The sequence below is a fragment of the Trachemys scripta genome, chromosome 7 (genome assembly GCF_013100865.1).
Source record: "Trachemys scripta elegans isolate TJP31775 chromosome 7, CAS_Tse_1.0, whole genome shotgun sequence".
Lineage (NCBI taxonomy): Eukaryota > Metazoa > Chordata > Testudines > Emydidae > Trachemys > Trachemys scripta.
In genome coordinates this window covers 53,874,532-53,889,004 of record NC_048304.1, presented here as the reverse complement: position 1 = coordinate 53,889,004, position 14,473 = coordinate 53,874,532, and positions in this window count along the sequence as shown.

The window sequence follows — 14,473 nt, the reverse complement described above, 5'->3', positions numbered from 1 at the left end:
CAGTCCTATTCAACATATTCATAAATTATCTGGAAAACAGGGCAAACAGTGGGGTGGCAAAATTTGCAGATGATACAAAACTATTCAAGATAGTTAAGTCTAAAGCGGACTGTGAAGAGTTACAAAGGGATCTCACAAAACTGGGTGACGGGGCAACAAAATAGCAGATAAAATTCAATGTTGACAAATGCAAAGTAATGCACATTGGAAAACATAATCCCAACTGTACATATAAAATGATGGGGTCTAAATTAGCTGTTACCGCTTAAGAAAGAGATCTTGTAGTCATTGTGAATAGTTCTCTGAAAACATCCACTCAATGTGCAGCAGCAGTCTAAAAAACTAACAGATATTGGGAATCATTAAGAAAGGGATAGATAAGAAGACAGAAAATATCATACTACCTATATATAAATCCATGGTACGCCCACATCTTGAATATTGCATACCGATGTATTCTATCTCAAAAAAAGATATATTGGAATTGGAAAAAGTTCAGAAAAGAGCAACAAAAATGATTAGGGGTATGGAACAGCTTCCATATGAGGAGGAGAGGTTAATAAGACTGGGACTTTTCAGTTTGGAAAAGAGACAACTACTGGGGGATATGATAGAGGTCTAGAAATCATGATGGGTGTGGAGAAAGTAAATAAGGAAGTGTTATTTACTCATAACACATAACTAGGGGGGTCACGCAATGAAATTAATAGGCAGCAGGTTTAAAACAAACAAAAGGAAGTATTTTTTCACATAACGCATAGTCAACCTGTGGAACTCTTTGCCAGAAGATGTTGTGAAGGTCAAGACTATAACAGGGTTCAAAAAAGAACTAGATTAATTCATGGAGAATATGTCCATCAGTGGCAATTAGCCAGAATGGGCAGGGATGGTGTTCCAAGCCTGTTTGCCAGAAGCTAGGAATGTGCGATGGGATGGATCACTTGATGGATCACACCTGTTCTGTTCATTCTCTCTGGGCACCTGGCATTGGCCACTGTTGGATGACAAGATACTGGGCTAGATGGACCTTTGGTCTGATCTAGTATGGCCGTTCTTATGCTGAAGATTTTTCCCTTGGCTTGTTAATACCATACCATGCCTTCAAGAACTGGTTTTCAAGGTGGGTTTTGATGCAGCCTTAACTGTTTGGAAATTTAACAAGCAATTGGCTTCCTGCCAGCTTGATCCCTGTGCAATGGAGTGCTTAAGGTGGTACAGACAAGCCACCTAATCAGTACCCAGAGTACTGTGAGATGATAGAGGGAGGACTGTTTGATTCACTGTAGCTATTACATTAGCAATCTCACTAAGCTAGTGGAAACTGACATGGTGGTAAGTCCTGCTCAAATCAAGTCAAATCCAAACAGTGTGAGTGACACTTTTGCGCTATTGGAAGCTCTTCTTTGTGCTGATGCAAGATGTGCAACAGGGCTGCAAGCGATAGTGCATAGTGGCTAGCCTGGAACATTTCTCTAGAGCAGATGAGGCCTGAGTCAGCTCCTGAAGAAGCTGCCTCCTTCCTGCCACCAGCATCGCAGTAAGAAGGAACTTTTCATTCTCCTCTTTCTGCAGCCATAACCCGCCCCCTCTCCTTCTTATATCAGGAGAAAACACATGGAGACCAGGAGCTAGTGAGAGAAATAAGCTACTGGTCATGGAAGGAGCAGGGAGAGGCATCTCACATAGCTGCATGTCAGATGAAGGAAAGAGGTGGCTCCTGGGAACACTGAGCTAACTCTAAGGCTCTCCACTATAGGTAGGCTAACATCCTGTAACGTAGCAATCGGTTATTTGCAGTCTGGTGTTTTGCCAAATATGCAAACTGTTTGAGAGCCAGGGCATGTCTGCCAGGGCTTGGGGCTTCAGCCCTGCAGTGAGGTGGTGGGGCTCAGGGCTTCTGCCCTGTGGGGTTGGGGGGTCTCAGGGCTTCAGCCCCATGGGGCGTGCCTGCCAGGCCTTCAGCCCCACTCCTGTTGAAACCCCAAGACCCCTGCCAGGCACTTTCTGCAGGGCTGAAGCCCAAGACCTGCCTCCCTGCTGGCATAGGTGCTGGACCTAGGAGTTTGGGGGAGTGCTACTGCACCCTCTGGCTTGAAGTGGTTTCCATTATATCCAGGGTTTCTAGTTTGATTGAATGACTCTCAGCACCCCCACTATACACATTGTTCCAGCACCCCTGCCTGCTGGGCAGAAGCCCCTAGCCCCAGCACGCCGCTGCAGGGCAGAAACCCTGAGCTCCCCTAAACAGTCTGGTAGGCTGAGAATGGGGACGGCATAGAGGGCTTTGAGAGCTGCACTTTAACTGTAAAGAGCCGCATGTGGCTCCCGAGCCACCGTTTGGCCACCCCGACCTATACCAACTCGCTGGCAGGGCTGCCCGGGGAGGGTGGAGGGGGGCAAGTGGGGCAATTTGCCACGGGCCCCGCAGGGGCCCCCACGAGAATATAGTATTCTATAGCATTGCTACTTTTTTTATGGAAGGGGCCTCCGAAATTGCTTTGCCGCAGGCCCCCTGAATCCTCTGGGCGGCCCTGCTTGCTGGATTCCTGCTTTGCTGGACAAAAGTGTCCCTGCGGGCAGGGTAGAGGAATCATTGATCCCTGCAAAAGATGCAATGGATGTGGAGAAGGTGAGGGAGACTTTCTTGCACCAGCAAGATACCTGAAGTTGAATCCTGCTCCATTCCCTGGACTGGCTTCCCAGAGAAGTAAAGAACACGGACCAACCCAAGCCTGAGGTAAAACCAAGATAGGGAGTGAAGAACAAACCCCACGATGTGCGAAAGTGCAGATCGCATCTTATCGATGAAGATACTGGTAAATGTCAGCCTAAGTACAAGCAGGGGCGGCTCTATGTATTTTGCCGCCCCAAGCACGGCAGTGAGGCAGCGTTCAGCGGCGCGCCTGCGGGAGTTCCGCCGGTCCCGCGCCTTCGGCGTACCTGTTGCCGAATTGCTGCCAAAGCCACGGGACCGGCGGACCTCCCGCAGGCATGCCGCCGAAGGCAGCCTGACTGCCACCCTCACGGCGACTGGCAGGCCGCCCCAGGTGTGCGCTGGTGCCTGGAGCCGCCCCTGAGTACAAGCTAAGACCAATCATGTGCATTAGAAACTTTGAAGAGAAGGTGTGAAAGCCCTTCTATACATCAATTCAACCTCTCCAGTATGTATGTGTGTGTCTCTGTGTGTTAACTGTTCCCCAAAGTACATGCTAAACCTATTAAGTCTGTTACTGAAAGAGTAAAGGATCTCTAGATTAAACCAGTGTCATTCTAAAGCTGCTATAAGTCTGAAGTTTTTGTAACCCTTCTGCCCCTCTGAGTTGGCGGCAACAACAAGGATCGGGTTCAGTATCTAGGGGGTCCGTTTCAATAATGCAATGCAAAACTGGCTTGAGCCCCCACCCAGTGACCTGGGACAATTACATACCACCCCCCAGGCGCCTCTAGGAGGCAATACTTCCCCTCTCGCAAGCATGGCGTCTGAGTGTAGCCAAAAACCTTTTAATAAAGGAGGGAAACAATGCAGCATTATGTTGGGGAAACACCACAAACAGGATTCATAACACAAACCATGAGCAAAAGACCCACCTCCAAGTAAGTTTGGCAGTGTCCTTTTCCCCTCAGGGTCTTAAGTCCAATCACCCCAAAGTCCAACAACCCCAAAGTCTCTGTCCCTGGTCAGTGCCGCCCCAGAGTTCAAAAGTTTATCTGCAGAGTTTTACCCCCCCGCAGCCTGGGCAGAAATGCGGGGGGGCACACGGGATGTTAAAGGGCACCTTACGTGGTCCGAGGCCGACTGCCCCACCTCTCTGTGGAGGGCTGGAGTATAAATAGTAAAAGACCTCTGATTTGTACTTTATACCAGAAATGTGTTTTAGGGTGTCTCTGTCTTCTCTCCCCCCACCATCTTCCCAAAGGCATCCTAAAAATTAGACCTGGTAGACAATTTTCCAATGGAACATTTTTCCATCGGAAAATGCCTTTTAGCTGAAATTGAAACATTTCAAGGGAATGTGTTGATTTCAACAACAACAAAAATTAAATGAAGCATTTTGATGTCAGAATGGGACATTATCGGAATGGAATGTTTTGATTTCAAAATGCCTTTTTGTTTTGAAATTTTAAAAAATGGAATGAAATATTTCAATTTTGTCAAAATAAAATGTTCCGGTTGACCCAAAATAAAATTTTCAAAAAAAATTAATTTCACAGGAAATTTCTTGTTTTCATTCTGATTTAGAATTAAAACAAATTTCAAAATGTTAGAATTTTCTGTGTGACAGAAATTCCAAGTTTTGATCCAAACCTCAACAACCTCCACATTCTGTGTGGCATATAACATCAGCTGTGAATTTGCAGGAGGGAAGGAAGAGAAAATGCTGCCATGGAATTGGAATAGGAATTGGAATTGTCATGTCTTGTCTTTCAGTAGATTGTAGGTTTTTTGGGAGACATGCTCAGTCCCTATCCTATGGGTTTGTACAGAATCTAGTACAATGGGGTCCTGATCTGGACTGAGGTCATGGAGGGGTGCGACAGTGCCTAGTGATTTTTTGGTTGCCTCAGTTTATAGGTGGCCAACTTGATACCTTTTAAAAGCTCTTCATTTTCAGCGGGTGGATGCTCACCTTAACCACATGTTAAACTTCATGTTCATGTTGGGTGCCCCAAAACTGAGACTCCTGAAGTCCCTAGGCAATCTTTAAAATCTTGGCCAGGGTCTTTAGGAGTTACAAATGAGTAATGGACAGAGATGAGATCACATGAGGATAAATGTAGAAAAGGTCCATGATCCTGATTCTACCGGGGAGACTCATGGACTCCATCAAATTCCAAAGCATGGTAAAAGACAGCAGCACTCTGCCCACAGGACATGGAGTTGAAGATCTAATGAATCATCATAATTGTATATTAGCCTCTGCCATCAACTGCTGGCCCCAAATGGCCCCTTCATCCCCATTGCACACGTGGATCTCCTTGGTTTTCTGACACCCTGAAGTAGGTGAAGAGAGGGGTAGATACTTGAGTGCTGAATGTGGGGAAATGAAGGCTGATACAACCAGTATAAAACATAATGGATTCCTCCAAGCCCATGCTTCAACTGTATTACAGGCACGAGAATCTTCTGACCAGCTCTACTTAAAAAAGCCAAATCCTGCCCCAAGAAACTATCCTGCATGGTAAACCACTTTCATTAGTGCTGATTGAGTGTCTAGTGCCTGCATTAGAACAGAGCACCAAGTGCTATGAGGAACCATCATCTTATTTGGCTAAAAAGATACACATTCAGGAAAGTTTCCCAAAACAATCTGCATCTGCTCTGCCTGCACCCACTAACCCACAGCTCACCTGCATTCCTGGAGTTCAGTACATTCACAAATCAAGAGATTTTTGCACACACCCCCAAAGGAGTCTTGACCCAACACCTATGAATCTGACCCATACATTCTTGGTTTGTGAAAGAAAGTCATGAGCAACTGGTACCACTCCTGACCAAAATAGCTAAGGTCTTATACCGGGAAGGAATCTGCCCTTCCTCCTTCAAAAATGCAATAGTCCAACCAACACTGAAGAACCCACTCTGGTTATGTTGTTTCTAGCCAGCTATCACCCAGAATCAAATCGTCTGTTCCTGAGCAAGCTCATAGAGAAGCTAACATGCCAGATTGAAGACCCAGCACAATCTGGATTCAGGTCAGGACAAGGAACTGAAATTGCTTTATTTGCACTTACAAATGATCTTGTGCTGGACCTCTCTGCAACATTCAACACTGTTAACTATAAGATACAGCTGTCTTGCCTAAGAGAGGTAGCAGGAGTCCGGGGTGATGCCCTAAAATGTTTTGAATCCAATAAGTATTAACGGGAAATTGCACCTTCACCACTAAATTGCTCTCTTGTGTAGTCCTACAAGGATCAATTCTCTCTCTGGTCCTATTCAACATCTACACAGAGCCACTGTGGACTGGTCAGACATGGACTCAAGTGTCAGCAATATGCAGATGACACAGCTCTACCTATTCTTCACTACATACAACCACACTGCTTCCACCAACATGGCCAATGCTTGGATAAGGTCAGCTCATGGATAAAGAGTTGGTTGAAGGTGGGCACATGAAAATATTCTTAAGAGTTTGCAGTCATAGTGCAAGTCTCCTTTGGTTGAAGGTTCCCACCCACAATTGGTCAATTCAGTCTGTAGCTTAAGATTGCTCCTAGGACTAAGCTCTCACATAGCAAATAATATTTTCTACTGTGACAGGTTGGATCACAGAACAGAAACCCCCTTGGGAGCTGCCAACAGATGTGCAAAAGACTACCCCTGCTCCTGTTTTCCCTGCCAGCTCAGGACTCCAGCACCCTGTCTTGCTGAGCCAGACACTCCCGTCTGGCTCCAGACACAGATCCAGGGTCTGAATCTCCTGTCCCAAAGCTGCAAGTTTACCTGAAAACAGCTCACAGTAGTGTGCTTGTCTTTAGCACTCAGATGCCCAACTCCCAATGGGGTCTAAACCCAGATAAATCTGTTTTACCCTGCATAAAGCTTATGCAGGGCAAACTCATAAATTGTTTGCCCTCTATAACACTGATAGAGAGATATGCACAGCTGTTTGCTCCCCCAGGTATTAATATATACTCTGAGTAAATTACTAAATAGAAAGTGATTTTATTAAATACAGACAGTAGGATTTAAGTGGTTCAAAGTAGTAACAGACAGAACAAAGTAAGTCACCAAGCAAAATAAAATAAAATGCACAAATCTATGCCTAATCAAACTGAATACAGATAATTTCCTCACCAGTTCCAGAGTGCTCCCTTTTACAGGCTAATCTCCTTTTAGCCTGGGTCCAGCAATCATTCACACCCCCTGTAGTTACTGTCCTTTGTTTCAGTCTCCTTCAAGTATCCTGGGTGGGGGTGGGGGTGGGGGTGGAGAGGCTCCTTCTTTAGCCAGCTGAAGACCAAATGGAGGGGTCTCCCCTGGGTTTAAATAGACTCTCTCTTGTGGGTGGAGACCCCCCTCCTCCCTCCTATGCAAAGTCCAGCTCCAAGATGGAGTTTTGGAGTCACCTGGGCAAGTCACATGCCCCTGCATGACTCAGTCTTTGCAGGCCGACGCCATTGTCCACATGGCATCTTGCATGTCTCTAGGAAGACTTCTCATGTGGATTGGAGCATTCCAAGATGCATTGTTCCCCAAGTGTCTCCTGATCAGGTACTTAACCTGGCAAATTCCTTCCTAAAGAAGCTGACCAAATGCCTCACAAAGCTTACTTAGAAATCAAGCAAGCATACAGCCCATATTCTTAACCTCGAGTAGAAAATGATATATATGTACAAATAGGATGAATGGATATAGTAGACCATAACCTTTATGGAGATATGTTACATGGCACAGGCAGCACAAAACATATTCCAGTTATGTCATACATACATTTATAAGCACCCCCTCCCCATAAAGCCTTATGGGGTACACTGTCACATCTACCATCTCCAATTGGCTAGAAAATCCATCCCATGCTGGTGAATGATGACTTGGCCTCAGTTATTCATGCCTTCATCACATCTTGGATGCACAACAGCAGTGCACTAGACCTGGACATGAATTCTTCAGAGCTTAGGAAACAGAAAAGCAACTCATAGACCATCCTTCTCTGGTACAGAATGCTGCAGGACATCTCCGCGACACTGGCCACTGTGAACACATCAAATTTGACTATCTGCAACAAACCCCAATCTCCCCACTCCCAAGGGTATTGTGTCCCCCCCCCCATTCCGGTCTCCACTTCCTACACTGGCTTCCCACAGAATACCAAATCAAGAAAGAACTAGATAAGTTCATGGAAGATATGTCCATCAATGGCTATTAGCCAAGATGGGCAGGGTTGGTATCCCTAGCTTCTGTTTGTCAAAAGCTGGGAATGGGTGACAGCGGATGGATCACTTGATGATTATCTGTTCTATTCATTCCTCTGTGGCACCTGGCATTGGCCACTGTTGGAAGAAAGGATACTGGGCTAGATGGACCTTTGGTGTAACCCAGTATGGCCATTCTTATGTTCAAAGTGCTCAACGGCCTGGGTCCAGAAAATCTAGAAGATTGACTAAAGCTCTAGCATGAAGACTGTGACTAATTACTTTGCACCTTTGGCACAATGGAACTTTCTACAATAAGGGTAAAGCTTATCTGTGCAGGAAGCAGGGCTTTCTCAGGGGCCAGTCTGAGGGCAAGTCTGCACTACAAAATTAAGTTGACCTAAGTTATGTTGATGTACAGACTCCGCAGTAATTGAATCTGTTTTACATGTCCACACTATGCTCCTTGTGTCGGCAGTGTGCATCCTCACCAGGAGCACTTGTACTGATTTAACTGCCAGTGTGGGGTGTTGTGGGACGGTTTCTGAAAGGCAGCAACTGGCGATGTAAACAGCACAGTGTCTACACTAACACTGCATCAACCTGACTACATTGGTTTAAGTGCTATGCCTCTCACAGAGGTGGAGTTAAGTTGGTGTAGTGGACAAGTTACATCAGTGGGAGCTACATTGTAGTGTAGATGTTTACAGAGTTAGGTCGATGTAAGTTGCCTTATGTTGACCTAATTCTCTAGTGTAGACCAGGCCTGAGACTGTGAAATGACTTCCATGGGAACTAAGGACCATTACAAACCTCACCACCTTTCACTCCAAGTGCAAGGTGCATTTCTTTGATCTTACCTTCTCTAACATAAACATATAGCACCGTGTTGGTATATGTATGTGTATCTATTACTATTAAAATAAAATCCAAAGCAACACATTTCACTCCCACACTTCTCCCGCAAGGGAGAAGATGAGAGAATCAACTGTGATATGTCAGTCAAGTTGCTTAATGCACTACTGAAAGGTTCTCAGATACTACAGCGATGCATACAATATAAGAATCTAGTAGTAGTGTGACGTAAAGTGATGTGAACTGCACTTGGGCACTTCAGATTAATTATTAGTTTGTTATTAATTTATTGTACAGAACTGCTTGTCCAGATATAGCATGATAATGGGTGTTCCCACTAGGATGAAGTAGTAAGGCTTTAAATATCTCTTGAATTTAAATGTAAGGATTAGACATGACAGCTCTGCATTCTGAACCCATCTCACTACCAATGCCTGACACCAAAGACAGTGCTGATCTGTGATGATTTGGGAAACCTATGTATAACTTTTGAATTTTGGTTGATATTATGAAGTTGTTACTATGAAAATAGCTGTGTCATTGACTGCCCTTAGATAAATATGGACACCACTACGGCCTGGGAAGGGTTGTATCATATCTTCCCCCAACCAGGGATAAGGGAGAGCTGTCAACTTTCAGGCCTGTACTCTGACCACACAATAGTTTATGCTAAAGAGGATGCCCTAGTTGGGAAACTGGTTCAGCCAAGTTGGTCTGCAGGGATGGAGGTTTGGAGCAGTGAAAGTTGCCAAAGGCAGAAAGAAGAAGCCAGATATTGTTGGAAGTAGGGGGACATGTACAAAATGGGGAAGACACACAGAAAGTTTGGAGATCAGCGTGGTAGGGGATGGACTGGCTAAGATCAAAGGAGACTCCATGTTTCAGAACCCAAGCCATGCACTGCAACAAAAGAACACTGACCCTATTCCCAACTCAAAGAATGCTCTGGAGTGGTGAGAAAGCTGAGGCAGGGAAATGTGTGCAGGGTTTATTATTTTTATATAGATATGTGTATTCCTCATGCTATTAGAGAAAGAGCAATGCTGTGTTTGAGTCGTGTAAAGTCTGTATGTGCAGTGTCCTACACTTCAGCGTATGCTCCCTGGAAGGCTTAAACTGTGATCCATAAGGCTCACACCTTTGGTGGGATTTTGGGAGAGGGTGTATCTAAGCTATGCAGGAGTCTGAGGGGTCAGCACTAGTTCCAGGGTGCTGTATAGTAGGCCACAGCATTTAAATTCCCAGGAGGAGGTACTAGAAAAAGGAGCTGCACTCTGAGCATGTGCCTAGGCACTCAAGCCCAGGCCAGTGCCTAGACTCTGTTCAGACTCCAGAGGCTTAAAACACACAGGATCCAGGAAGTTGGTCCCCTCATAGCAGTTGAGTGAGTGGCCAAGTGGACTTGTGACATGGTCATCCACTTCACCTAAGTCAAGTCATGGCTGCTGTGTAGCAGCTTGACCACAAGGGAAGGTGAAGCCAAGAACTCCTTAATTCTGTCATCCCCATCCCCTCTGCCACTGGCTTTGTCCTGCCTAGCGAAATTGTTATTGCACCAGGAGGTGGCAACAGTGCCATTTCCAATGAAGATTTGCCTTGCACTCTGGGTCAGTCAAGGTTGCCGCACCTGTAACTCCCCTGCCCTCTGTGGTCATCTCCAGGCATGCCAAGTCAGGTCCCGTGTCACCTCTCCCTGGGCAGGGACCTTTGTCCCACTCCCTTCTGATGTGGGGTTTTAAGATACTGCCTGCCGGGGGCTACTGCAGGCTGCAGCAGTTGCATGTGGTCGGCAGCCCCCGTGCACCCCCTCGTTCCCCCCTCACTGTTCTCAGGCTCTGCAGCTCCCGAGCATGTGAGCCGCCGGGGCGTGGGGCCCTGAGCCTACTTTGGGAGGGGCAGTGGCAGTGGTGGCTCACACTCCCGGGAGCCGCAGAGCCCGAGCGTGGCAGGGGGGAGCCGGGAGGCGCATGGGGGCTACCGCCCGCATGCATCCACTGCAGGAGCGCCCGGGGGGGGTGCCAGGTGGGTTGCAGCCCGGGCAGGCGCACTCCCCGGCTTACCCCTCACCGCACTTGGGTTCTATGGCTCCTGGGCGTGTGAGCCGCTGGGAGACTCAGAGCCCGAGCACGGCGAGGGAGCAGCCTGGGAGCGCATGGGGGGCCTGCATCCGCTGCAGCCTGTAGGAGCCCCCCGGGGTGTGTGTGTGTGACAAAGTGGGACTGTTCTTAATGTTTCCGCTGAATACTGTGTGGGTGCCTCAGTTTCCCCTATGCATTTCTTAAGTCTCCAGTGTGCATAAATGGCTGACCATCTGTCTCCTAGCAACAAATGGCCAGGACCCTTCCCCCTTGGAAGGGGATAGCTAAAGGTGAACAAAGAGATCAGGTGACCTCCTGGCCTGGAAAAGAGACAAAGGCCAGAAAGGAGGGGCTGGAGGGGGTTTCAGTTTTGGGGCTGGGTGGTGAAACACAGGGAACCCCAAAACTGAGGTCTAACCTCCCTAACCCCCCCCCCCCGAAGGACTTGATTGAGGGGTCCTGGTTGGACCTACTCGCTCTGCTTGGGAGTGTGTTCCTGTCATCTAATAAACCTTCTGTTTTACTGGCTGGCTGAGAGTCATGGTGAATCACAGGAAGAGGGGTGCAGGGCCCTGACTTCCCCCCACTCCATGACAAGGGGTGCCTGGCCGCAGCCTGGGCAGGAAGGGTGGGAGGCGCGGCTGCTCCCCGCTAGTCGTGCCACTACTTTTGCAGGGCTGCTGCCCCCCTGCCCTGAGCTGCGCCGGCTCCTCCATGGCTGGGGCTCGCCACCACCGCAAGCCAATTCTCTGCCTCTCTGGTGCCTCCGGAAGGTGACTCCTCCCTGCTGAACTGCTGCAGCGGCCCAAGCCCGGCAAAGCCAGTGAGTGGACTCGGGACGGGGAACGCTGGGATGGGGTAGGGTGGGGAGGGCTCGTGGGGGGGCTGTGCACCCTCCAGGGGAGTTCAGGGGGCGGGGAGGGGGCAACCTGGTCTGGGGAGTAGCCCTGGGCACGGCTGGTCCCTAGGCTCTATAAAGGCTCGTTGGGATTTGCCCCTCAATGAACCGATGTGCGGGGTGGGGGAGGGGCGCAAAATATCCTTGCACCGGCCCTGACAATATGATATCCCCAGCAAGCCTGTCTGCCTAAGGGCCAGTGTCTGTGCATTAGGTTGTCTGTCTCTAAGGGCTAGGAAGAATGTATTGCTGGCCATTACCACACTGCTCTTTTTAAGCAAGCACATTTATTCTTAAGGTAAAACCTTACGAAGAAAACACAATAAAAACAATAAACAGATTTAAAGATACACTGAACACAGCAGGAGTGGCCCACTAGTCTTATATGGCCCTAGCACAGCAACATCTTTCCAATCCTACCACAGGGATTGGGGCTCCACTTGGACAGAAAATCCTGGCCTTTTGCTGGATCAGAAGGAAGGCCCTGAGTCAGTTTAAACTCAGCCTTTTAATATCAAAAGCCCTTCCTTTGTTGGTCTCACAAAAATCCAGTCTGAACCACTGTATGCCAGCCTCTGCAGGTGGCGGTCTCTCCCCCAAGCTGTTTACAACCTAAGTGATTCACCTTAATTACCTCCCACTGTTTTTGGTTCCTGTGTTTGCCCCCCCCGTCCCCCGGAGCTGCATGCAATCTCTGGCCCACAGTGATACATAAACTTAGTACAATATGGTCCTATGACAATCAGGGTCCAGAGACCCTAAGGGGATGTGATGGGGCGCGCATGCCCCACACTGGTACTGCAGGGGTTAATTCCTCTCTTTGGGCTGAGGAGGGCATGCCCCCTCAGCCCTGCTGGGCATAGTCTGGCTGGAGACTAGGTAAAAAAGGAAGCAGCCCAGCTCATTCAGGGTGGACTGCTGGAGAGGAGGGAGGTGCACTGCAGGATCCTGCAGAACAACTGCTGGCACTTCAAGACACGGAGGCCAGCCAGATGGTGACAAACCATGAACCCCAGCGTCCAGGTGCCCCAGAAGAAGGAGTGACCGTGGGAATGCTGAGATGGCATACCGCAGAAAAATGGGTAGGAATTGACCCAGGGAAAATTTGCAGGGAACCAGTTACAGAACTGTAAACTATCTCAGAGTGTTTTGGCAGGATGCCCATCGAGCTGGTGGCGGGCAAGCCTGTCACCACCTACGCCCTGGGTTGGGACCTGGTGGGCCTGGGTCCCCCAACCGTGGCTGCGGATGATCCTGGGGCGGTGGCCCACCTCACCAATCCTATTGACTCTGGCTGTTAGACCACTCTGCCCTGATAGAGAGGGCAGCTATATTGACTCTGGCTGGTAGGCCAACCTCCCCTCCCCCAATAGGGAGGGCATTTATATTGACTCTGGCCATAAGGCCATCCTGCCCAAGCAAAAGGGCAGCTGTATTGACTTTTGCTGTTAGTCCACAGTACCCTGAGATCCAGAGTGGTCACGCAGACTTGGCTTCGGGGGTATAACAACCCTTATGCCATCCCAAAAGAGGACGAGACGCACATGCCCCGCGACAGAGGAGAGCAGGGGGCCTGAACCCCAAAGAGCAAGCTCCTGAATCTACTGGTTGTATACAATGTTATTGTGTATACAAAAGTCAAGTAAGGTCTTTTATGAAAGTTTGTAATGTTCTGAACTTGATGGTGGTTATGAGATATGTATGCAGACTATGGTTATGAAGCTATGTATTTAGATGTCCCTTCTACTGCCATCAGTCCATGGAAAAATCATGGAGCAGGTCTTCAAGGAATCCATTTTGAAGCACTTGGAGGAGAGGAAGGTGATCAGGAACAGTCAACATGGATTCACCAAGGGCAAGTCATGCCTGACCAACCTGATTGCCTTCTATGATGAGATAACTGGCTCTGTGGATATGGGGAAAGCGGTGGATGTGATATATTTTGACTTTAGCAAAGCTTTTGATATGGTCTCCCACAGTATTCTTGCCAGCAAGTTAAAAAAGTATGGACTGGATGAATGGACTATAAGGTGGATAGAAAGCTGGTTAGATCGTCGGGGTCAACGGGTAGTGATCAACGGCCTGATGTCTAGTTGGCAGCTGGTATCAAGTGGAGTGCCCAGGGATTGGTTGCCCAGAGGAGGGCAACGAAAATGATCAGGGGCCTGGGGCACATGACTTTCAAGGAGAGGCTGAGGAAACTGGGCTCATTTAGTCTGCAGAAGAAAAGAGTGAGGGGGGATTTGATAGCAGCCTTCAACTCCCTGAAGGGGGCTTCCACCTTCCAAAGACAATGTAGCTAGGCTGTTCTAAGTGGTGACAGATGACAGAACAAGGAGCAATGGTCTCAAATTGAAGTGTGGGAGGTCTAGGTTGAATATTAGGAAAAACTATTTCACTAGGAGCTTGGTGAAGCACTGGAATGGGTTTCCTAGGGAGGGAATGGAATCTCCATCCTTAGAGGATTTTAAGGCCCAGCTTGACTAAGCCCTGGCTGGGATGATTTAGTTGGACTAGATGACTTCTGAGGTCTCTTCCAACCCTAATCTTCTATGATTCTATGAAGATGTATGTAGAATACTATGCTCATGACTTACAATTTCAAATACACCTCACTGCAGCATGGGACTCCTCCCAAGCCAGATGTTTACAGAAAACCAGATGCAAGTAACAATCCCTGGTACAGGTTTCAGAGAGGTAGCCGTTAGTCTGTATCAGCAAAAATGACAAGGCATCCTTGTGGCACCTTAGAGACTAACAAATTTATTTGGGCATAAGCTTTCGT